At 45.4% G+C, this 26,251-nt stretch overlaps 1 protein-coding gene, 1 long non-coding RNA gene and 1 pseudogene across 6 annotated transcripts in view; 1 reads left to right on the plus strand and 2 right to left on the minus strand.

Moving 5' to 3' along the window:
* Positions 1–26,251, plus strand: part of CCDC60 (coiled-coil domain containing 60) — a 165,718-nt gene that overhangs the window by 74,975 nt on the left and 64,492 nt on the right. The gene's annotated exons all lie outside the window — the stretch shown is intronic.
* Positions 1–26,251, minus strand: part of LOC309639554 — a 192,412-nt gene that overhangs the window by 57,076 nt on the left and 109,085 nt on the right. The window lies entirely within an intron of this gene.
* LOC309639531 (heterogeneous nuclear ribonucleoprotein A1-like) lies at positions 6,576–17,106 on the minus strand (annotated as a pseudogene). The gene is made up of 2 exons: positions 14,567–17,106; positions 6,576–14,257 (listed from the first exon to the last, which is right to left on the minus strand). The product of its transcript is annotated as a heterogeneous nuclear ribonucleoprotein A1-like (transcript).

Raw genomic sequence — 26,251 nt, forward strand, 5'->3', positions numbered from 1 at the left:
TTGAATCTGAAGCTGTGATATACCCGTGGCAAAGTTTAGTTAGGTACTGGCAACTGCAAATAAGCAGCGATGAATTAACCCCCTCTTCCAGCAGATCCTAGCAGGGTACAGATTATGCACCTGTTTCCAAGGTCTGCGACTTTGCTTTCCAGCTGCATTTGGTAGACTGCTGAAGCAGGGCAGTGAGATATGACAAAGGTGGAATTTTGGCAAAGGAAGAAGCTTTTTCTTTTGTATGAAGTTAGACACTTCTTCTTGGTCCCTCCTTAGTTTTTCTGTGCTCATTCATTTTCTTCAACAAATATTTATTGACTACCAGGCATCACCAGGTATACACCAGGCATCATTGTATATATTGGAGACACGGCAGTGCACGAAGTAGTCAAAATTCCTGTCCTCAATGAATAAGAGACAGTGGTGTGCATTAAAATGGGGCAAAGACAAACAAGTTAGCAAGTAAATAAACAGGATTGGGGCAGGGGACGTTGGCTATATCCTATGAAGAATATAAAGCAAGGTGATGTACAGGCATAGCTCGTTTTACTGCACTTCACAGATACTGCGTTTTTTACAAATGGAAAGTGTGTGGCAAGTCTGTCGGCACCATTTTCCCAACAGCGTTTGCTCACTTTGTATCTCTGTGTCACATTTTGGTAATTCTTGCAATATTTCAAACTTTCCCATTTTTACTGTATGTGTGACGGTGATCTGTGATCAGTGATCTTTGATGTGACTCTTGCAGAAGATTAGGACTCACTGAAGGCTCAGAGGATGGTTAGGCTTCTTTAGCAGTAAAGTATTTTTTAATGAAGATATGTACATTGTTTATTTAGATACAATGCAATTGCCCACGTAAGAGACTACAATATAGCGTAAACATAACTTTATACGCGACGGGAAACCAAAAATCTGTGACTTGCTTTATTGCGATATTCACTTTACCGCCGTGGTCTGGAACCCGACCTGCGGCTACTCCTAAGCGTACCTGGATGTAGCAGTGGCAGTGACGGGGAGCAAGTGCTGCCTTAGCAAGAGTGGCCAGAGGGAGCGGTTTTGTAAAGGCGGCCGTGGGCTGACACCTGAACGGTGACGCCTGAACGGAGTATTTCACAGGACAACAGATGGATGGGTGCCAAAGCTGGGACAAACCAGAAACGCTGGAGAAACAGAAAGAAGGCCAGCGTGGCTGGACCAGAGTGAGGGAGATGGGCGCAGTCTGGAGCCCACAGGGCCTCGGGCCTCACAGGCCGTGGCGAAAAGTTTGGGTTTTAGTCTAAGTGCAATGAGAACCCGTTGGAGGGTTCTGAACAAGAGAAGGATATGATCTGATCTTTAAAAGAACATCCCATCGGCTGCATAGGGACCAGTAGAAAAGCTGTGTGGTAAGAGATGTCGATGGCTTGGATCAGCAAGTAGCAGTGAATTGGAGAGAAGTGGGTGGATTTGGGATTTGTTTGGAGGCACAGGATGAGATCAGATGTGGGAGACAAGGGAGAAGGCGGGATCAACATGTTTTTATCTCTTCCGCCCTCACGGGGATGGAAGATGTCTCCTAACCTAGAAAATATCATGTCCGCTGTCATGGTCCCCGAGTGCTTAGTGATGGGATGAATTAATTCTGTTGTCCATCCCTGGAACTTAGAAGTTAAAAATAAGGGGGAAGGCCTGTACATTAACTTAGGGGGAAGTGACTGAGGGAGATGGCTTACATATAAATCTGTGGGATAAACCAGTTGATGAGATGGCTGGGCCATTGCTGTCTCCATCAGGCTGGTCTCCCTCTCCCACTGCCTTCAAGCTGGAGTGTCCACTCTGCCTTGTTGGGGGATGGCCTGTGGCTGGGAGGAGAAGGTGCTGATGTTGTCCTGCAACAGGGTCAGTCTGTCCTGGGAATCCCCAGGGTCTAGCTCAGTTCTTAGCATAGAGAAGCACTCAATAAATATTTGCTAAAGTTTATATTTGCATCGTATCTTAAAAATCTTCCCTGAGGCAGGCAGGAAAGTTCCTTTTGCTCCATTTCTCAGATGAGAAAACTGAGACTCAGCAAAGTTCAGAGATTTACTTGCAGTCATTGTATCAGTTAGCTATCACCACATAACAAGTCACCTCAAAAAGTCAGTGACTTAAAACAGTCACATATATTAGTGTTTATGCGTCTGTAATTCAGTTGGGAGGTTCTCTGATCTCAGCCGGTCTCCCTTGAGTGTCTGTCATCAGCTGAGGGTTGGGGAGGTGACTTTGCTGATCTTGGCTGGGCTCTCTCCTATGGTTTGGAGGCTAACCAGCCATAGGGAGGTCTAGGGTGGCCTTGGCCCTAACAACATGGTGTCTCATTCTCAAGCAGGTCAGTCAGGCCTTGTTCTCACCATGGCAGGATTCTGAGAGAGAATGGAAGTGTGTGAAGCCTCTGAAGATTTGTGCTAAGAACTGGCAAAACATCACTTCCACCATATTCTTGTGACCACAGCAAGTCACAAATCCAGCCCAGATTAAAGGTGGGGGAATAGGGACTTCCCTGGTGGCGCAGTGGTTAAGAATCCGCCTGCCAGTGCAGGGGACGTGGGTTCGAGCCCTGGTCCAGGAAGATCCCACACGCCGTGGAGCAACTAAGCCCATGCACCACAACTACTGAGCCCACGTGTCACAACTACTGAAGCCTGCGTGCCTAGAGCTCATGCTCCGCAACAAGAGAGGCCACCGCGATGAGAAGCCTGCGCGCCGCGACAAAGAGTAGCCCCCGCTCGCCACAAAGAGAAAGCCTGTGCGCAGCAACAAAGACCCAACGCAGCCAAAAATAAATAAATTAATTAATCAGTTTTTTTTTAATTATTAGCACCTTTAATTATTATTTATTTATTTATTTATTTATTTATTTGGCTGTGTTGGGTCTCCACCTCCGTGCGAGGGCTTCCCCCAGCCGCGGCAAGCGGGGGCCACCCTTCATCACGGTGCGCGGGCCCCCCACCATCGCGGCCTCTCCCGTTGCAGAGCACAGGCTCCAGACGCGCAGGCTCAGCAGCCGTGGCCCACGGGCCCAGTCGCCCCGCGGCATGTGGGATCTTCCCAGACCAGGGCTCGAACCCGTGTCCCCTGCACAGGCAGGCAGATTCTCAACCACTGCGCCACCAGGGAAGCCCCTAATCAGTTTTTTTAAAGAAAAGGTGGGCGAATAGACTCCACTTCTTGATGGGAAGATCTGCAAAGTCTCCTTGCAAAAGGGTGGAGATTTGGGGTCATTTTTTTCAGTAGACCGCAGTCAGATAGCCAATTCTGAGCTAGCCTTTGAGACATGAGCTAGTTTCCCAAAAGTTAATTTGTACAAATCAGAGTCCCCCTCTTGGGAATGTAAAGTGGAAGCCACGTCAAGAATCAAGCAGGTAGCAGTGAGGGGAGAAGCTACAAGGCTCTGAGGAAGGGGGACCAGAGAGGCGTGGAGAGGTGTAGGGAACCAGGGCGTGAGGGGCAAAGAGAGGGACGATGAAGGAGCCGAGTGGGAAGTTAGAGGAGAAGACAGCAACCTAAGAGAAGAGAGCCCGACGTCAAGTCTAGACTCAACCTGAAGACTTTTCAGATCCTGCTACTGAGGTCCCTGAAGCTCTTTTGGGAGAAAATCTCCAATTCCTCTTTGAGTTCCTGATCTTGGATTCCCGCAAGATTTTTCAAACCCTTTATCAGCCCTATATGTACTCTTATAATAAACCCCTCTTGAGTGGAATAGCTTGGCAACCAAGGACCCCGATGACTAAAATGACTTCTTAGTCTATAAAGACAGAGAAATCCAGAGGAAATATGACATTTTATCATCCCACTCTGTTGCTGGGCTGCTTTATGAGTTAATGGTGTTTAATAAGGGACATTCCCTTTGAGTTATGGTTTGTGTCTAAGCTGGTAGGTGGAGTGAACTTCTCTTCTTGAAACAAAAAGAGACAAAACAAATAATTTAATTAAAAGTTAAATCTAGATGGGTGGCACATGTACCCCCACTCCTTTCTCCTGTGCCCAAGGCAGACATTACTGATGGAGCACAGCACTCTTTCCATTTGAGCCCAGACTTGGTCTCAAAAGTCCTCTCAATCCAGCACTCCAGGTAGCTACCACCATTGATTAGAGTTGTTAAACAGGATGTAATTTATTTGTCATCTCTAAATTAGAAGACTCAAAAGGAGACTTTGGTATCTATCATATGGCACCTTATTAATCCAAAATGAGGGCGGGAGTGTAAGACTTTGGTATCTATAATATGGCACCTTATTAATCCAAGATGAGGGAGGGAGTGTAAGAAACCAGCAGGAGAACAAACCTCACTCAAATCCCTTCATAAATGAGGCTGATCTTAATCAGTGAATTTAAATAGTTGAAAAATGGTTGTTGACCTCTGACATTTACTGACGGTTCTCAATGACTTCTGCGTCTCATCACTCAACACCCAGGACCTCCACATCCGTAGCCTATAGCCCAGAACTTTTTCATTTCAAAGTTCAAGCCTGATTCTTCCCACTGCCCCCTCCCCAGACTTGAGACTTGCCTCAAAGCCGCAGAATTGTTTAACATCATGGATTTATATGCTGGTCAATACTTTGCAATGCGGGCAAAGTTAAGCCTTCTGAATGGTACCTTATGAATCATTCAAAGAAAACCTTAGTTCCCCCACATTACATCATCCCCATGCCCTGCAGCCAGCGGGTGGACATTAATGAGTCCCCAGCATGTTCCATGAAGGAAAGGACTTGGCCCCGTGTCCTTAGCCCAGAAATGATCAACACAGCCTCACACCCGAAGGGTAGGTCACTGCTGTGGGCTGGAGGAACCTGGCTCGAGTTAATTGCATTTGTATCATCTTGAATGTGACCCAGAGGCTCTACCTACTTTTTCTTTGTTACTGGTATCTTCGTGTGTCTTTGACACCGCTAGTTAACTATAGTTCTAGGGCAAGTTTTCTTCTCTGCTTTTCTTTTACCGCTCTCCACTGAGGGTGGATATCTTTGTTTAATTTCTCTCCTTATGGCTATGGCTGCCTCAGAGGACCCCATATTAAAAAGGAACTCAACTAGAAGACCGTGTTTTCAAATTTAAGCATCAAAATATCTTGAACCCTTGAACCTTTTGTTACATAAAGGTTTGCACAAAACTCTGTTTTCTGAAATCCTTTCCCAGATGACAGGCAGTGTTCTCAGGCTTATAGCCAGGCTTGGAGGGTTCACACAGTATAGCTGAAAGTGCGCTGGCTTTGGAGTCAGCTGTGGGTTCAAATCTTGACTCGACCAGTTATTACCTGGGTGGCCATGAACGAATCAGTTCACTTCTGTAGAGCTTGGTTTCTTTATCTATGGGATGGATTGCAGGGATAAGAAGTCTGCTTCACACAGTTGTTGGGATTTGCGGGGGCAGATATGGGTGAAGAATGTAGGAGTAGATCGATAAAAGTTAGTTGTTGTTGTCTTTAAGCTGGTTGTCCTGAGACTGTCTGCAGATATTCAAGGGCAGCCATGAAGGGCATGAGCTTTGGAAGCAAAGAAACCCCGTCCTGTCACTCATCAGCTGAGTGACCTCAGCCTCGTCATTTTACTTCTCTAAACCTACCTCTCATCTGTAGAATGGAATCAATGCCTTCTTTCAAGGATTTTTTTGGTGAGGACGAAATGAGACAGTGTGCGTAAAAACCTCCTGTTCTGCTTCACTTCCTTCCCTTTGCTCCTCCAGTGCTCTGAAAACAGAGGCAAGACCAAGGAAGTCAGAGTGCCACCCATGTGTGACAAGCTAGAAGCCCTCAGGCCGGCATCTTCCGTTCCCCAGACCTCAGTGGTCTTGGACCATGCACAAATGTGCTCCTCACCATTTCAGGGGAAGCCTGCATAGTACAGACAATGTATGCTTCTCTCCCGTGGGCAAGAAAATGATTTAACTCAGTTCTGCCCGACCCTACAAAACTCTTAGGTAAATAGGTCCTAAGGTGAATTTACCCTATTGATTAAATGTGTGCGCGTGCACGCGTGTGTGTGTGTGTGTGTTTAAGAGACAGAGGAAGAAAAAGAGACGGTCTGTTATCTAAAACAAAGACCTCACACTATATTTGGCTTCCCCAGACCTGGGAGGGAACGGGGTGGGGGGGGATATTATCCAGGTCAGAGTTTGTTTCATTTGCATCCCTTTTTTTACCAGAGGGAGAGCCTATATCAGCTACATTCAGAGAGAAAATGCCAGGAGATAAAATACTGACAATGAGTGACAACTGTCACTCTTCCATCATTTTCAGTATGACTGCAGTAATGCTGACCTCAGTCCCCCCAAACCACGAGCAGAGGGAGCTACTGGTTTTAGGAGACGCCCTGGATTTTAGCTCTTGAAGAGAACAGGTCACCTTCTCCAAAGTTTCCCCTCTTATGTTGAGCTGAGCACGCATCCTACAAGGTGCGCTATGAAGAAAAGTGTTCTGTGGCCACATATGTTTGGAAAATGCTGTGAACTATATCCCCACCTCAGAGGTTCCCAATTCACAGTAGAATTTCAAAGTTCTGTAAAGTTCTGTAGTAAGGAAGTCTACTTAAACGCACATAGCTCAGCATTGGCTATTTATTTATTTACTTACTTATTTATTTATTTTTGGCTGTGTTGGGTCTTCGTTTCTGTGCGTGGGCTTTCTCTAGTTGCAGCAAGTGGGGGCCACTCTTCATCGCGGTGCGCGGGCCTCTCACTATCGCGGCCTCTCGTTGCGGAGCACGGGCTCCAGACGCGCAGGCTCAGCAGTTGTGGCTCACGGGCCCAGTTGCTCCACTGCATGTGGGATCTTCCCAGACCAGGGCTCGAACCCATGTCCCCTGCATTGGCAGGCAGATTCTCAACCACTGCGCCACCAGGGAAGCCCAGCATTGGCTAATTTTTAAACCATGGACTTCCATTTCTGGCTATGTGGCAGATTAGACACCGTGAATGAGGGAAAAAAACTAGATAAAAGTCTGGATATAAAATCCACTGATGTTTAATATGTGTCGCGGGATGGGTCACTAGGGAAGCGGTCTCAGATGGAGACTTGTGTGCTGTGGTTTCCTGGGGGTGCCGTCAGGCAGTGGAGACGCAGGACGGTGCAGCATCACCGGTGGGTGACACGGGAGTCCGCACCACCGCCCGCGCACCTTAACTGTGCCCTCTGACCCTGCTCGTGCCTGATTCCAGGTGTCCCACTTCCACCTTATGCTGGGTCATAACTGGGATCACTGTGTCACAGGGAATGTTACACGTGCCAAGAGGCTCTCTAGCTTTCACGCTTCACCTTGAATCGGCGATTACCCACCCTCACTCTTTCATTATCTTCTCCGGTGCACCAGTAGACCCCGCACAACAGCCATCTAGCTCCACAGTCTTTGTTACCGTCACCTGCCCCAGACCTCTCAACAGCTTGAGATGTTGCACCAGCCCGTGCAGCACCTCCCGCGGGTGTCTGGTCCCGTCTTCCCCCCCGGAGAGTGCTGACAGCTGCCCTTTCCGCAGCCTACCAGGGCCACTCACTACTGCTCCTACTGCCGGAGACGGGATGGGAGGTTTGCTGGCGCGTGTTTAACACCCCACTCTTCAGTGGGGGGAAAAAAATCTTGATATGTTGTATTTGCTCATTTCTGTGGTGTAAATACTCCCACCATAGCCAGCCGCAAGCTACTAATGTGATGGCACTGAATGTGTGGTTGGGAAGAGATGTCGACAGTCCACGCTCACAAGCTGGTGTGGGTTGGCTCAGCACGCCACTGATCAGGTCCTCATTGCCAGATGGATGGTGCTTAATCCAGCTCCAAAATTCCATCTTTTTTTTGCAGATTATATTCCATTATAGGCTATGATAAGATATTGGGTAAAATTCCCTGTGCTATACAGTAAATCCTTGTTGTTTATCTACTTTATGTACAGTAGTGTGTATCTATTAATCTCATGCTCCTAATTTGTCCCTCCCTCCCCTCCCATTCCCCTTTGGTAACCCTAAGTTTGTTTTCTGTGTCTATGAGTCTGTTTCTGTTTTGTATATAGACTCATTTGTAATATTTGTTAGATTCCACATATGTGATATCATATAGTATTTTCTTTCTCTGTCTGACTTATTTCACTAAGCATAATATTCTCTAGGCCCATCCATGTTGCTGCAAATGGTAATATTCCATTCTTTTTTACAGCTGAGTAATATTCCATTGTATATATGTACCACATCTTTTTAAGGCAATCCATTAATGAGCACTTGCGTTGCTTCTGTGTCTTGGCCGTTGTAACTAGTGTTGTTGTGAACATTGGGGTGAATGTGTCTTTTTGAATTAGAGTTTTCATTTTTTCCAGATACATACCCAGTAGTGGAATTGCTGGGTCATATGGTAGATCTATTTTTAGTTTTTTAAGGAACCTCCATACTGTTTTCTATAGTGGCTGCACCAATTTACATTCCCACCAACAGTGGAGGAGGGTTCCCTTTTCTCCACACCCTCTCCACCATTTACTATTTGTAGACTTTTTGATGATAGCCATTCTGACCAGTGTGAGGCGATACCTCATTCTGGTTTTGATTTGCATTTCTCTAATAATTAGTGATGTTGAATATTTTATGTGCCTGTTGACCATCTGGATGTATTCTTTGGAGAAATGTCTATTTAGGTCTTCTGCCCATTTCTGATTGGGTTATTTGCTTTTTTGATACTGAGTTGTATGAGCTGTTTGTATATTTTGGAAATTAACCCCTTGTCAGTGGTGTCGTTTGCAAATCTTTTCTCCCGTTTTGTAAGTTGTCCATTTGTTTTGTTGATCGTTTTCTTTGCTGTGCAGAAGCTTACAAGTTTGATTAGGTCCCATTTGTTTATTCTTGCTTTTATTTCTATTGCCTTAGGGAGACTGATCCAAAATTCCATTTTAGAGTCTACTTCTGAGGGTCACTCTTGCACCTAACTGCTGTAGGTCAGTTTCCCTGGGACAGACTCTGAGATGGAGATTTTCATGCAGGTTGTTCATTGGGAAGTGCTGTTAGGAGCAACACCTGTAAGCAAGTGAGGGCAGCAGGATGGGCAGAGGGAGAAGTTGAGCTAAGAAGCAATCACAGCGCAAACTTCAGATGATCCCGCAGGGAGCTCTGGAGCTGGGTTGGCCATTCTGAGATATCCCAGCTTTAGAGGCAAGAGGACCAGACCTTTGTACTCTTGGAGGAACCAGTCGCTGAATGCAGGTTTCCTCTAAGGAGGGGCGTACCCTTTATTGAAGCAGCTCCTTTTATTTGATGACAGATCCTGGGAAAGAACTCAGCTATGAGCCCTCAGCAGACACCAGCACCTGGAGAAATGGGGGCCTCTGTCTAGAAGGGGGATTCTGGGTGGCTTTCCCCAGCATGCCCTGGAATATGTGTCCAGAAATAAAAGCTTGAATAACAAGAAGAGAGAGGTTATGAAAACACAACTGAACTGACAATGGAACGTTTTGTCCTCATGCACAACCATCCTAAATTAACATCCCACAGATGTGGTAGCATTGACTACCACAGTCAGTTTGGGAATTGATCATCTATTCTAAGGCCCCCATGTCCCAGGTGAGGAAACCATAGCCCAGAGAGAGGAATTGCCTTGTCCAAGATCACAGGATGTGTTAGTAGCAGAGGTGGAACTCACATCTACTCTAGGGCCTTTGTTCCATGTTGTACTTCTTGCTTAATGTGTATGATTTTGCAGTTTTCTTTAGTTATTTGAATAATGGCCATTTCCACCACTAGATTAAAGGCTCCCTAACAACAGGGGCCATATCTCTTTCTCACAGATATATTGTCAGTGTCCAGCAGAGTGTCCGGAATGTACTTGGTGCTTAGAAGTACTTTTGTTGAATGAATGAATGCATGTTTCAGAATCCCTCTGGCTTTCTTTTTTAGGCATCAGGCTGAGGGGACAGGGACAATGGAAGGTGACGGGATGCATCCCTGAAAAGATCAGGCGGCCGGGCTGAGCCGCAAGGAAACCTAGCTCAGAGCAGTAAGCACGCACACGTCCTGTCCGTCCGTGCAGGCTTTGAGCCAGACTGCTGGGGTTCAAATCCCAGCTCTGCGGCTTACAAGCCACATAGTGGTGAACAGCCTTCCTAATTTCTCTAATTCCCCAGAGTAGAGACTGCAAAAATACTTTCTTCCTCTCTCAGGGATCTTGTGAGGATTAAAGGAGTTAATAAAGCACTTAGAACAGTGCCTGACACATGGTAAATACTTGATAAATGGTAGCTGCGTGTGTTACATCCTTCGTGTTCCCCAGGTGACTGTAACTATTGTACAGTATGGTCATGATCTCACGGATTTCTCCCTGTCCCCAGTCATGGGGCTACAGGCAGAGCTCAGCACGAGATCCAGCATGTCACACCCGATCCCAGACTCTGAACCTCAAAGGTCCGTGTTTAAGGGACCATTGGAGCAAATCTGATACCGGGTAGGAGCGGGGAGTGAGGATGGATAGTTTGTAAGTGGAGGCGGTGCAGATGCAGCTGTTAGTGCTGGATTTCCATATTGATTTGAAATCTCTTCCTATTGGGATTGTTCAACAAGCCATCATTCTAATGGATGTAACCACAGGCTGTACAATAAAGCACTAATCCACCACTTAGCGCAAATGCTGCCTGCATTAAGCCCTGTAATTTTTTTGAACTTTTTATTGAAATATAATACAGGAAAGCACACAAATCATTAAGCCTACAGCTCAATAAATTTTCACAAGATGAACACACCCATGGAACCCACACCCCCATCAAGAAAAGGGACGTTACCAGGCCCCTCAGAAAACCTGCTCGTGTCCCTCCCGGTCACTATCTCACCCCAAAGAAAATCACTGTCCTGACTTCCAGGACTTACATTTAGTATCTCCTGCTTTGAACGTTGCGTAAGTGAAATTGTACAGTTGGCACTCTTATCGTATCTGTTTGTTTTTTTTTTTTTTCATTGGACATTAGGTTTCTGAGATTTATCCACACTGCCTCACAGAGTTGGGGTTTGTAATCCTTCAGTTTCTGGGCAGTTTCCATTGTGTGAAAGTAGCATAACATACTCGTTCTGGGATTGATGGGTATTTGGGTGGTTTCCACTTTAGGGCTATTATGAAGAGAGCTGCTATGAGCATTCTTATGCATGTTTTTGGCTGAACGTGTGTATGCATTTCTGTTGGGAACATACCTAAAAGTGGAAGTGTTGGCTCTCAGAGCTCACGTAGGCTCAGCTGTAGTCAATACTGCCAAACAGTTTCCTGAGCCCTATATTTTAAAGAACTTTTAAAAATACATAAGATGATTTAGAAAAACTGGAAAATATGGAGAAGTAGATATTAATAAGTAATAGAACCACACTCAATTACATCACCTCGGAATCATCCCTATTCATATTTTGGTATGTCAACTTTTATCAATATTTTTATATATACTTGTGTATTTTTTTACCAAAAAAAAAATAGAAGCATTTTGCATATTCCATTTGGTAACATGATTTTTTATTTAGCAATACATTATGAACCTCTTCCATGTCAATAAATGCCCATCTACAATTTCATTTTTTAAACTTTTTAGTATGAAAATATTCAAGCATCTGTATTTGAACAGAGCAATACAATGAACTTCTATGTACCCATTGCTCAGATCAATGATTATCAACTTATAGTCAATCTTGTTTCATTTACACATCATCCTCCCCTATTATTTTGAAGCGTTTATCATTTTATCCATAAATATTCAAACAACTGTCTAGGAGAAGGACTAGAGAAGACTAGAGAAGAAGAGAAGGACTCTTTTTAAAGCCATAACCACAGTAATATTATCACATCTAAAACAAATAGCGATGTCTTTAATATCAAATAGTCACTCAAATACAACCATCTTGATGGTTGTATAATATTCCCGTGTAAGAATGTAGCATAACTTATCTAACCAATTTCCTATCATTGCACTTCTGGGTTGTTTTTGATTTGTTCTCCTGTTACATAAACAGTGCTTAGATGGACATCTTCGGAGTTACATCATTCTAATACTCTAGTTCCATAAGATAAATTCCTAGGGCATGCAGCTTTAAGGTTCTTGCCCCTTAATTGAAGTCCTCTAGATTTATACTGGGTTTCAGTTGCTGAAAATAGCTAGTTCATAAATGCTTGAAACAAATGAGCCTTTCCCATAAGAAATGAAAGCAAAGCAAAAAAAACAGGGTGTAAGAGGTTGGCAATACCTCAGACATGACTTTTTGCCCTTTTCACCTTAGCATAGTCATCAGAAGCAAAGGAGCAGTTTATGGAGAGCAAAATGAAAACAAAAAATGGTCACGAAATAAACCCTGCCCCCAAATTTACTGACAATGTCCACCTGACCCATAGGCAGACCCAATCTGCATCTGCGAGATCATTTCTCTTTCCCAGGATTCTTCACATAAAATCTTTGTCTTACTCAGTACTCCCTTTAATCCCAGCCCCTCCACAAGTGATTGTTCTGATGGTTTTCGCTCAGATGAGCCTATTGCCAAAGACTATAATCCATTCACCTTTTTCAATGCAAGGGAAAACTTCCATTCTCTCCAGACTATAGCCTTTGACCACGTCTTTTTCTGGATCTTCTCTGTAATATTAACTGACGCTTTGCAGTTATGATTTCACTTAAAAGTAAAATAAAATAAAATTATATTAAAAAGTCAGAAACCTCACAAGTTCGCCAAGCGCATCTCCGAGAACCTGTACGGTGCTCAGGTGCAACACTTAGGATGCTGGGCCAAAAACCAACTTGCAGCCCACTGTGAGAAAAGTGACGCTCTGTCATTGGTCCAACCCACGACCCACAGGAGTACAAAGCAATAATAATAATACAATAGCAGGCAGTTCAAACCCTGTTATTCCAAAATGAATGCTTGTAAGTATATTTCAACAGGTATACATTTCCTCATGGCTCTACTCCAGAAGTGCATAAGAACAAGAATCATCTTTAAAACCAGTTTTCCAGTCACCTATCCCTCCCCTGATCTACTGTATTGACAGGTAGTATATCATGGCTTTTGGAACCAGCCTGAATCCCGGCTCCACCACTGACAAACTGTTTGAATATGGGCAAGCTACCTAATCTCTCTGAATCTCATTGCCCTCATCTGTAAAATGAGGACAATAATAAAACTTGGTTGTGATGGGTAAATGAGTTAAGATGCATATGTCTGGCACTTGGATTGCATGTGTTAAACACACATACAAGCAACACAGTCAGTATTCCTGATGGCTAGTGTTTACACCTCACTCCAACTGCTTGACCATGCCACTGGGATTCTGTCCATTCTTTTTTTTTTTTTAAAAAAAAGACACGTTTTTTCAGCATCATGATCAGACTATTACATTTAGCAATCAACAGCATGGGTGCCAAAAAAAAAAAAAAAAATCTACATTAAAACCCTTTGTTGGAACGCTTTACACTTTCCACAGAACAGAAACTAAAATAACCTGTTATACAACTAGTCACAAATACAGTCCTCGAGTTTTTTTGCCCATACACATGAGTATTGTCTAAAACATGTCTTCTTTGTAGCAGCTGGGCCCTGCTACCACTACTGTGCTTGGCTGAGTTCACAAATCTGTTGTAACCTGCAGCTTCACTGTCACTTCTCTGGCTCTCCTCTCCTGCTAAGCTTTGTTTCCTGGCAGTAATCAAAACCTTCTGCCCCTGCCATAGCTCCTGCTGCTGCTGGAACCGCCATGGGCACCTTGGTTTCGGGGTTTGGCAAAGTATTGGCCTCCACCACCACAGGGGCCAGCACTTCTGCCTCCAAAGTTTCCTCCTTTCATGGGTCCAAAATTTGAAGATTGTTGTAACTGCCGAAATCATTGTAGCTTCCACCACCTCCAAAATGGCTTCCATCATTACCAAATCCATTATAGCCATCCCCACTGCCACCATATCCCCCGCCACTGCGGCTGCCACCAAAGCCACCTCGACCACTGAAGTTTCCTCCACGACCAAAGCTGTCATTCCCACCAAAACCACCTCCAAGACCACCACCAAAGTTTCCAGAACCACTTTGACCTCTTTGTCTGGATGAGGCACTAGCCATCTCTTGCTTAGATGGGGCTTTCCTTACTTCACACTTGTGGCCACTCACAGTGTGGTATTTCTGAATGACAGTCTTGTCTACGGAGTCATGGTCATCAAAGGTTACGAAAGCAAAGCCTCTCTTTTTGCCACTGCCTCGGTCAGTCATGATTTCAATCACTTCAATTTTCCCTTACTGTTCAAAATAATCTCTTAGGTGATGTTCTTCAGTGTCTTTTTTTTTTTTTAATGTATTTATTTACTTATTTATTTTTGGCTGTGTTGGGTCTTCGTTTCTGTGCGAGGGCTTTCTCTAGTTGCGGCGAGCGGGGGCCACTCTTCATCGTGGTGCGCGGGCCTCTCACTATCGCGGCCTCTCTTGTTGCGGAGCACAGGCTCCAGACGCGCAGGCTCAGTAGCTGTGGTGCACGGGCTTAGTTGCTCCGCGGCATGTGGGATCTTCCCAGACCAGGGCTCGAACCCGTGTCCCCTGCATTGGTAGGCAGACTCTCAACCACTGCGCCACCAGGGAAGCCCCAGTGTCTTCTTTAATGGCACCAACAAAAATGTTTTTCGCAGTTAAGTGGGCACCAGGTCTTCGAGAATCTTCTCTTGAGATGGCGCTCTTTGGTTCCACAACTCTCCCATGCGCCTCGTGTGGCCTTACCTTCATGGCCGCATCCACCCCCTCCACAGCGGCGTCTGTGACAAACCCGAAGCCTCTGGGGCGCTTGGTGTTTGGATCCCTCATTACCGCACAGTCTGTGAGCGCTCCCCACTGCTCACAATGGCTCCTCAGACTCTCGTCGGTTGTTTCAAAGCTCAGACCTCCGATGAAGAGCTTCCGCAGCTGTTCGGGCTCTTCGGGTGACTCTGACTTAGACATGACGGCAGTGGAGGCGGGGGAGACGTCAACGATGCTTACTTGGCGGCGTCCACGGGCAGAAAAGCTGTCCATTCTTTAGGAGAGATTTTCTTGTCACCTGTGCGGGGACCCAGAGTTTTCTCATTCCTATCTGATTGGAAGGAAAGTCAAATGCTGGAGAGCATACAGCTAAGAAGCTTAGGGTGCTATAGTTTGTCCTTTGCCTTGAGAGACAAAGAGCTAGATACTTTTCAGGCATTGTTTTTAAGATTAAACTAGTTAGTACACAGGAAGCGTTTAGAATATGAGCAGCTACATCATAAGGGCCATCTCTTTTGTAACATAAAGAGGCTACGAATTTAAGTCACACTTCTTATATTTTTCCAGCTAGCCGTAGGAGCCATCACATGAATTTTTCACAGAAAGTCAAGTGTCTCCCTCTAGGAGCTTCACCTCCCCCTTGAAATGTCTAATGAATAGCTTTGTTGGTTACCTTCCACACCCAGAGGTGGAGGGAGAACATTGGTGCTGTGTCCTCCATTGCTTCTCACTGCCACGACGTGTCGCTGTCGAGAACAGGTCCTCCAAGCTCTTAGAGACTGTACTAGCCGTTCTTCCTGACGTCTCACTGATCCACACCATCATAGCTCTCAAATCCCATAGCGTTTGATTAGGAACCTTCCCCCAGACGGTCAGGCTACCTGCATATGAGAGGTTGCCTTTAGGGGCTCCAAGATGCCTTTTCCCTGCTCAATCTGAGGGAAGCCACCCTAGTGTATAACCATAGAGGTTTTCTGGGCTTTTTCTTGTTGAAAAACTTACAGAGAGAGCACAGTTTTTTTTTTTTTTTCTATGGAGGAGCCCAGATACGTCACATAAATCATTTCAATAGATGGATAGTAATGTGGAATGAGACATTTTCCCAAAGTCAAACCTCATCACAGCAGAACATTGCCATCCCCCTTGCGATTAGAAGGACCCCCCCCTTACAAACTTACTCACCTGGACTTTATCTTCCCAAAATTTCCCATGGAAATGAGAACAAAGTCAGCAAGAATGCTTGCAGAAGCACTTTTCTGCCCTGAGCTTCAAGAAAATGCAGGACGGTCAAATCAAACAGCCTGAGAAGTGCCAAGAATGATGTTTCAGCAAGTTCCCTTAGATTGCATATGAGGCAGACAGACAGAGTTTTGAGGGTCAGGAAATTCTGACTGTTTTGATGCTGCTCTGTTAGGCCCATGGGTACCATTTAAGGAAAATGCATGTCCTGGCCCTTCAGCACATCTGTGTGTTTAGCTTTAGGAGTCGTTCTGGGCCAGATTAGCTCCAACCAAGAGTTTCCTGGCAGAATGTGGGTGCAAAGTAAAAGAAACCAATTAGAACATTGCTTTGCAAGATAATCTTTGCAAGATAATCAGAAGAGCTTTGCAAGATAATCAGAAGAGCTTATTCGGGAATCCATTAAATAAAGCCAAATCCAAACAGCTAGTTAAGGCGAGAATCTGAATCTCCATCCCTGCCCTGAAACAGCCCAAAATGCACATTAGCTGAAAAGCAACCTTTAGATCCAGTGAACTTTCTCTGAAGGTCTCCTACTGCCCATGCAAGGACTGGGGTGGGGAAAGGAGTGGTATATGTTCGGAACAGGGCTGCCCCTTTGCACAGTTCCAGGGACTACCATTCGCAATGTGTGTTTCAGAGTGAATGGCACCCCAAAAAAACTCAATTTGTAGAATACAGTGTTAATAGCGGCCCTGAGGTTGTACAGTTGAGCAGCACTTTATTGGTAGTTATACAGAGATAAAAATAAGAGCTTAAAGAGCTCTCAGGGCCTGGGGCCTGGGAGCAGGGAAGTGCTGGAGAAGGGATCACAGGCCAAATTATTGATAAGAGTGTCGATGGTGATTTGTAGACTAGATACCGCCTTAAAAAGGCTGTGTTTGGACTCATTTACCTTTTCCCTGCAATATGTCTGTGGTTCTTTGAGTTTACGCCCTTAGGAAGTGTTTGATCTAGAAAAGTGACTAGGAAATGACCAGGTAAAAAGGATATAGAGTTGGGGGAGGGATCCCTGGCAGAGAAAACCCACGATCGCAGCCAGGACAGGACCTGGAAGGTTGGGTGACTGTAGACACCTTTTGCTAAGTTCCTGCTCTGTCCCAGGCACTGGGCTAGGGATTGATGTAAGGTCATCTCAAATGTGAGAGGAAGATGAGAGTTTAATCCTGGGATCAGGTAGTAAACAGAACATCTTTCAAACTGAGGCAGCTCAGCAGACCCTGGGTAAATGGGGGCCCGGTGCAGGGGGCGGGGCGGGGTGGGGGGTGGAGCTGGCCGTGGTCCTGAACAGAGGTTTTGCATCTTCCGGGCTCTCTCTGAATGTCCCACGACAAAGACAAGCTGTGGCAGACAGCCGCCCCACGTCCAGGAGGCCATCAGAAGCTGCCCCTCATGGCGGCAGGCAAGACCCAAGTTGTGAACTGAGAAGGGAAGCCTTTCACCACACACTGCCCCCAGCAGCTGCACCGCACCTCAGACCCCTGCAATTTCCCCTCATACTGACACTTAGTGAATTCCTGAGCAGTTCTTGTTCTCCAGCAAGTAATCCCCACCATCAATCAAGCAGAAGAACACGGGTCAAAAGCTCACAGGCTTGTGGCCTTGTGCCTTATTCCATCGTCTGTTGTCTGTTTCAAAATTATAAGCCAGGGGTTCTCTGGAGATAGCCAGTGTGCTGAAGAAACAGAAAAAGCCTGTTTCTCTGCTGATGCATGTTTTCTGTCCACACTGGCTGGTCCATGAACAATCCTTCCATCCCATTTAGTCATTGAGCACAATAGGTAGTAATGGGTATTGTAGGGTGGGGCTTACATTCTTTAAAAAAAAAAAAAATACTCAACGAGTTTATCTCAGAACCGAAAACTGATTGCTGAACTGCCTCCCAAGGGTATGCTTTTTTTTTTTTTCATGTGGGGTAAGTTTCTGTGTGTTGATGGATGGCAGGAGAGGGCAGTGGTTAGGAAAACTACTATATATAAAATAAATAAGCTTCAAGGATATATTTTACAGCATGGGGAAATATAGCCATTATTTTATAATGACTTTAAGTGGAGTATAATCTATAAAACTACTGAGTCATTATGTTATATACCGTAGACTAATATAAAATTGTAAATCAACTATACTCAAAAAAAAAAAAAAAGAAGTCGGTGACTCCTAGATTCAGATAGACCAGAGTGGAAATCCTGGCTTTGCCACCTTCTGATTGTGTGACTTTAGGCCGGTGACCTCATTAATGTGAACCTCAGTTTCTCTGTCTTTGAAATTATAGTACCTGCCTTGCAGGGCTCTTGTAGGGATTAAATGAGATAGTACGTGTGAGGCCCTGGGGCCCTGCCTGACACTCAGAAAGTGCTCTGTAGGTAATGGCTGTCATTAGGATAATTTTCAAAGCCTAATCCTCCCAAGGGTTTTTGCACTCAAGGATAGTTAGCTTCTTCCACACCCCCTCCAAGTTCTAATTTGCTTCTAAATATGATGGGGTAAATAGACAAAAAGCGGGCTGGGGAAGTGAGGGGAGCAGGAAGAGGCACATTACACTCCTTCACAAGGCCGACGTGCCCATCTTCCCTTCCCAACGAGGTTCAGAACTCCTAATAGCAGTTGCCTAGAAACCGGAGCTATGGGGGCTTCTGCTCCCTTCCAGAAATCGCCCTAATTGGGATGCATATGGAACAGTTTGTTGACACTTGGCGGGTTTTTATTCTTCTTCTTCCAGAAGAGATGCATACATCTCTCATACAAATGCTGACTCACATTCATTAAAGAGTAGCCCTGGGCCAAGGTACCTTTTCACCACAAAGGAACCAGTGGGGATGGCAGCCTTGCTCAACATCCTCTGACAAAATGACCATTTGAGGTTGCTGTCACTGTGCTTACATTTCAAGATGTTTACAGGGTCTGAGATGGATTTTGGTGGAGGATGGTGTGTGAACAAGGGTGTGTGTGTGTGTGTGTGTGAATCGTGAGTTCACAAAAGCTTGCAAAGTCCATGAACTTGTGCCATCAGTCAAAGCACAACGTATGCCTATTGTGTAACCTGGTATTAAGGTCTGGAGCTGTGTTCCTTTGAGGGGTTTAAACACCACTTGTGGTCACTGGGCACAAGGTAGGTCAGAGACCACATTACAAGCTAAAGAAATAACTTACCTGAGAGGCACATGCGGAGCCTGTTTCATTTGATCACTTCTTCCAGAACACCGCTATAGTCTAGTTCCCAGCTGGAAAAAAAATAAATTTCAGAGGCATCCACTTATCTCTATCCTGTTCGGATGATTCAGCTTCTGCACAGACGGTTCTGTACACCCACTCCACCCAAAGAGAATGCGAACGTGCCACATCAGAGTAGGGTTGCGCCATTGTTACGTGCCCAAAAGGAGGCGTGTATTTAATTCAGATTAGAGATGCAAGAATTTCAAATGGTTAGTTATTCAGGCAACAGATATTTTCTGAGGACTCCCCATGTGCTGGTTCTGGGGACAGAAAAGATTTAGAAATTGTCCCTGCCCTCTGGGAGCTCCGTCTGGTAGTGGGGTAGGAGGAGGGCGTGCCTGGACAGAAACAAGTCAACCGGCAGTTGAGGGCAGCACATGCCAGAGGTACCTGCTCCAGCAGCACGGGAAAAGCAGAGGCAGCGTCCACACAGGGTGGGGTTTACACCTCAGTAAGTTCTAAAGGATGAGTAGAAGTTAGCCAGGTGAAGAAGAAGAAAGGGCATTCCAAGCAGAGGGACAAAGACACGAGATGAGGCAGAGCATGGTCGTGTAGCATGATGGTGTTGCTAGAGCATCAGGGGGCAAGGAGGAGGCTAAGGGGATGGGACAGATCCAGCTCACGCAGAGCCCTGGAGGCTGTACGGGGAAGCCTGGGGACGGTGTGCAACATTGGAAAGGATCGGAGAGGAAAAGAGGTCCAAGATAGGGAGGCCAGTGAAGAGGGGATGGCAGGGGAAAGATAACGGCAGCCTGATTTGAAGGCATGGCATCCAGGATAGAAAACTTTTGTTACTTAGCCCCTCAGAAGTGTACAGCCCTGAGACAAAGCAGGGTGGGGCCAGCCCAGATGGCGGGGAGCTGCGAGGACAGCGGGGTGGTGCACTCTTCACAGGATGTGCATCTTCACGTTTAAGAAGCTGATTCTGTTGCCTGGTGGAGGACCAAACCATCAGGGGAGCAGTGCTAAGAGGCAAGAACATTTTAGTCGTTCCAAACCCCCAGCCAAACATGTCATGCCGTTTTCAATTCCTTGAGTGGTGCCTAAGGTGGCAGAGGGTTTAGAAGAGAGCGCATAGAGATTCACAGAGGTACAGCTTTTTTTGCATCTTAATTCTACTCGTTAGCAACTTACCTACGTGTGTACCCAACTGTGCTCTGTTGTACAGATTGTACTCTGACTTTTTAAAAAATGCTTTCACATCTATTTCCTCATTTTTCATCTTTCACGAGTCAGATAAGATAATACTATCTCAAAAAGACAGATGAGGAAGACAGGCTCAGGCCTGGATATGAGCCCAGACTCCACTGCACCCCATCTGGGTGACCTTGCGTAAGTCACCGAACCTCTCTGTACCTCAGTTTCCTCACTGTGAGGTGGGGCGGTAATACTGCTAATTGCTGCCTTGGAGAATTGTTTTAGAAGTTAGAGAGATTAGTAACTTTAAAGCCTTTTCATAGTTATTGCCACGTGGTAATTATTGATGTTCTAGTGGTGATGGTGGTCGTGATAGAGGCAGTGGGGTGATGCTTATCCCTAAATCAATAGGGCAGAGGGGCTAACTATTCTGCCTAAATCATACAGCCAGTTAGTTGTTGGTAGAATTAGAATTAGAACCCGGCTTCCTAACTGACCTTAATGTCCCACTTCCGCCCAGACCCATCGGCCGGATGATCATCTCCTGTCTCCAGCGGGGTCTCCCAGGCTGGATGTGGGTTCCTTATATTCTTCTTTCCATCTCTTGCTCCTCCTCTTTTACCTCTTTGTCTTCCTTTCCCGCTTTCTTCATTTTCTTTAGTGAAGGTCTGAGATAGAGATTAAATAAAGGAAGAACCCAGAAAAGAAAACCACTTAAAATAATTAGAAGGTCTCTGCATGTCAATTTTTATTCAGCAGAGCAGAGGTTAATTCCCTGGCCCTTTAGCTTAATAAATTTCATTACTTAACATGACAACCAAGCGTTGATCCTACCACCACCACGTACAGTGGATTCACAGACCTGTATGAATTACTGTGTAATGCAGTTGACCGAACCCCAAAATAATTGTGGTCTTATTAGACTGTTCTTGCCGCTACCCTCAGAGGAGAGAAACTCCTAAGCTTGACACGTGAACCAAGTGCCACTTCCCAGAAGCCTGTGGAGGCTCGGAGCCAAACGGCCGTCCTGTGTGCAAAGCAAGAGAGTTGTAACAGCAGTCATTTATAGCTTCATGGAGATGATGACGATGATGATGAAAATAGTGGTTGTTACCATTTATTGAAGATCTCCGATGTGCCAGGCATCATGCTAACTGCCTCTCATACATGGTTTCAACAATATCCTGGGAGGGTATCAATTTATCCCAGTGCTACAGATGAGCAACGCGCATCTCAAAGAGGTAAAAATGACTCACCCAAAGTCACAGACATTGAGTGGCAAGGAAACGATGAGCAGTTAAACCTGGAAGAGACCTTTTCTAAAACCAGTGCATCTTCCTCATGCAACGCTGTGGAATCAGGCTACCTGGGTTTAAATTCCAGCTCCACCAGTTACTAACCTCTGGTCAGACTACTACTTGACCTCTATGAGCCATGCTTTCCTCAACAGCAAAATGAAGAGTACTTCCTTCATAGGGATGGTGTGTGGATGCAAGGAGAGAACTGCACATCGAGAGCCTAGCTCAGTGCCGCTCAAGCCATCACTGCGCACCTCCTCCCACCACCCCAGACAGTACCTACTTCTCTCCAACTGCAGCCACTCTCCTGGGCCCCCAGCCTTCATTCCTTACAGGCTCAGACCCTCCTGTTGTATATTTCCCAGCTGTTCCGGCACCCTCAGTGGAGATGCTCCCAGACCTACCTCTCACAGAAGAGTTTCATGCTTCTAAGTTTCCTTGCCTCATTTCCCATTATCCAAACTAACCTCTCCTAATATCTTTCCCTAGTCCTCAGCCAGTGATTTAGCCAAGATGATGGCATTTCAAACGTGATAATCATGACAGTTTAGTCAAGGAAAAAAGAGACAGAGACAGGGACAAAGAGAGATTGTTAGTTGGGGGCTATATTCAACTGCATAGCAAACAGAGCCCTGAAATTACCATGACTTAAACAAGGTAAAGGCTTACCTCCCTCACATAAAAGAGGTTTACCTTCTGGAGGAAGTACCCAGATTCCTTCTATCTTTTAATCTACTATCCTTAGTGTTTGCTTCCATCTGCAAGCTTTCCTCATGCTCACACAATGGCTACTGGCATTGCAACCATTGTAGCTAAGTTCCAGGCAGCAGGAAGGAAGAAGAGGAAAAAGGGACCAAAGGGCATATGCCACCCAGCTGTGTTAATCTTGTTTATAGAGTTTTCCCAGAAGTCCCTCCCAACGATTTCCTCTTGTACCTCACTGGCTTGTCCTATCTGCCAGGGCAGCTGGAAAATGTAGTTTTGTTTGTTGTTGTTTTGTTTTGTTGACTTTTTATCTAGGTATTTGATGTCCAAGATAATGTGGTCTTTACTAAGGAAGCTCAGGAAATGCACTTTCTGCCATTGGGAGAAAGGGCGAGAGGTAGGGAAGGAAAACCAGTAAATGCTGACTGCCTGCTCTTTGTCAGGCACTGTCTTCAAGGAGTCTGCCTTCTAGTAGGAAAAGCAGACAAGGAACTAGTCAATTGCCATATGGTGTGACGAGTGCAGTATGGGGAGCACATAGACACAGGGAGCTGTGAGGGCACAGAGGAGGCACTTGACCTAGCCTAGAGCTGGAGGGAGGGAGGGAGTGGCAGTATTGAATGGTCAACAGCTGACAGTTTTTCCAAAGCCTTGGAATCAGCAAGTGAAGAAGGGGGAGGAAGTGCTGCAGGAAGAGGCAGAATCATAGGATTCTGAGGGGTAGAGAGATACACATGAATGACTGGATGAGTGGTTATGTTGCAGGAAGGGGGACCCCCTTCCAGGGCCCGAGAGTCGGCTCTTGTCTAACACTTGGAAATGAATCGTCCGAGGAGACACACGTGCTGACAAAGCAAAAGATTTTATTGAGAAGGGGCGCCCGGGTGGAGAGCAGCAGGGTAAGGGATCCCAGGAAGACTGCTCTGCCACGTGGCTCGCAGTCTCGGGTTTTATGGTGATGGGATTAGTTTCTGGGTCAGTCTCTGGCCAATCATTCTGACTCGGGTCCTTCCTGGTGGCACATGCATCGCTCGGCCAAGATGGATTCCAGCGGGGAGGATTCTGGGAGGTTTGTAGGACATATGCACTGGCGTCTCCTTTTGACCTTTCCCGAATTCTTCCGGTTGGTGGTGGCTGGTTAGTTCCGGGTTCCTTACCAGGACCTCCTGTCGTAAAACAACTCATGCAAATGGTTACTGTGGTGCCTGGCCAGGGTGGGCGGTTTCAGTCAGTGGTTCCCCTAACAGTTGGAGATAAAGCCCAGATCTCAGAGGGACTTATTGCCATGGGAAAAAGTCTGAACCTCATCCTGAGAGCAGTGGGAAGCCATTGAAGGGTTTGGAACACTCTGATGGGAATGAGTCTGCATTTCAGAAAGAGCCCTGTGACAGCCAGGTGGACAGTGGATTGAGAAGGAGAAAGACCAGGTAGGAAGCTACTTAGAGTAATAGATGGTTTCTGGCTAGGGTGGTGGCCACAGGAAGTCTAGTGACATTTAGGAAATTGAGTTGACTTCACTTCATTATGAATTAATAAATATGAAGGGAATGAAGGGGACAAAAGCAGTCTCTCCATTTTACAGGTGAAATGAATTGTATTCTGCCACTAAGGTCACTTCTGAATAGCCAAGGAAGACTGTGGCCTGTGGCCAAAGAAAGATTCTAGGCTGTGCCTTCTTCCGACTCAAACAGCGTCTGCTAGGTGCAGGTGCGCTGTTTGCCCAGACCTCAGAAATGCCACGTGAATTTTGCAAAGGAGCCAGAGAGAATAAAACTGAAGCAGATAAAGCGACTCCTCCCTTGCGAGTCAATTTTTCTGTGTCTTTACCACAGTCTCAGTAGCATCTTTCTTCCATCTGATTAAAAAGAACCCTTGAACTGGGCCTCGTCTTTGGGCTGAGTCATTCAGACAGGAGAGAAATCCATCTGAAACTTTTGATCTGAGAGGTGAAATCCTGACTTGGCGAATCTCCCATTGTTAGGCATTACAATTAGCAAATGACCCAGGGAGAGTACAGAGATGTTCAGATGTGATTTAATAATATTGTTGCAGTAAGCACTCAGAATATGTTTGCAATCAATTTGCTGTATACACAATATGCTACCAGAGCAATCTTTTGTGTATGCAGTTGACCTTTATCTCTGGCAATCTTGTCCTATAAAGAAGAGTGAAATCCTCCATTGCAAATCATTGGCCCTCAGGAAATGGCTTTAATTTGCATGCTGACAAAGATATTAACTTGGGGTGGGGGGGTGTTGATAACGCAACACATCCTTTTGTCTGAAAGGTAGTTCAGAATCTGTGTTGTGCCTACAGTTGACTGAAGTTCAATTACTGTAATAAATGTATTCCAAATTTCATCTCAATTGCATTTGCATTTTAATGAATGATTCTCACCTTCTTGTCAATTTGGCAGCCAGGCAGATTTATTAAGTTATTGTATAAACAGGGCATTCTAATGCGGGAATTTAAATGCAAAATATTTGCTTGGTGCGTTTGAGCTAGGGCTGAGTTATTAATTTGCCTGTAGGGGTTGCCTGAAAATTCAAGAATTTCGGGATAGTGTTTCAGATCCATTCCTCGTTCCATCGTGTTTGCCCTCTCCTCCTCTGAACTCAATATGTCTGGGTGGGCTGACAAAGCAAGACGTGAGCCAGCCAGCTGAAATGGGCTCTCCAAGCCTTCAGCCTCCACAATCTGGGAAGAACTAATTTATTTGCCATTATTGGAAAACAGTAAAATTTGTTAAGTGAAAATTTCCCATGTAAGCAATTCCCTTCTGCGAGAGCAGGACATCCCTGAAATCGGATATTGCCAGGAGTGTTTGTTCATTTTAATGTCATGCTTCCTCCCCCCATGGAAGCTCTCCTGGCTTTATAGTCCCATATTTCTTGCAGGCAAGACAGAAAATGTGAGTGAAAACCAGCTGGATGCAGAGCCATAATACCATTAAAAGTTGTGTTTTTTTGTTTTTTGTATTTTTTTAAGTACATCTGGACTGTTGATTTTTAACAAAGTGATTTGCGGTGGTTAATCCCATGCCCCCCATAATAGAAAGGTTGAACGTGAATTTCTTTCGCTGCCTGTCGACTCTCCAGTACTCTGCAGCTTCCTGCAAGGCCCCTGTGAAGAGAGCTGGGGCTGTCTGTTTTAGATGACCGTCAGTCCGTGTTTCCTTTAGGGCCCTGGGGATGGAGGTGCTGATTCAGGTAATGGGAGACTCATGAGAAGCGGAGTGCCCTCAAAGAGTAAGAATGGCTGCTACAGCTGTGCTTGGAGAACTTTCTGAGATGAATTGACTGCTAGTGTGTGTCAAAGGTTTATTTCAAACTTGTAGGAAGGGAATTGGGCTTCTAATAAAGCCAGTTCGAAGATTTCTTTCTGGAAAGAGTATCTTTTAACAGAAGGGAGAGGACAGCTAGACCAGCGCAACTCAAACTTATGTGTGTATGTGAGTCATCTCGGGGTCCTGTTAAAATGCAGATCCTCATTCAGGAGGTGTGAGGGGAGCCCAAGATTCTGCATTTCTAACAAGCTCCTGTATGTTGCTAATGCGGCTGCTCCAGGGACCACACTTCGAGTAGCAAGCAGCTACATAGCGTCACTGAAGAGTAGGATGACTAGTAAAGATTAATAGCCTTGTTACAAGTCTGACGGGCCAGATGTGCGGGTAAATCTAACACCCCAGAAAGAACTCTCAATCTCATCAGAGAATATCAGAAAATCGCTAGATACTTCTCTGAAGGTGCTGTTAATTACTACCTTTATGTTCCAAGTTCTGTTCCAGATCATCTTTTCTCGGGTCTGAGGCAATTTCTTTCCTAATGCCATATTTTATATCTAATAGGCACATTTTTTTTCACATTTTAACATCTCTGAACTGGAGATGCAATGTACAATCATGTCTTAATCGAACTGGCATGGATTTTTTCCTTCGTTGTGGTTCATA

The sequence above is a fragment of the Balaenoptera physalus genome (genome assembly GCF_965194825.1).
Source record: "Balaenoptera physalus genome assembly, chromosome: 12".
NCBI lineage: Eukaryota > Metazoa > Chordata > Mammalia > Artiodactyla > Balaenopteridae > Balaenoptera > Balaenoptera physalus.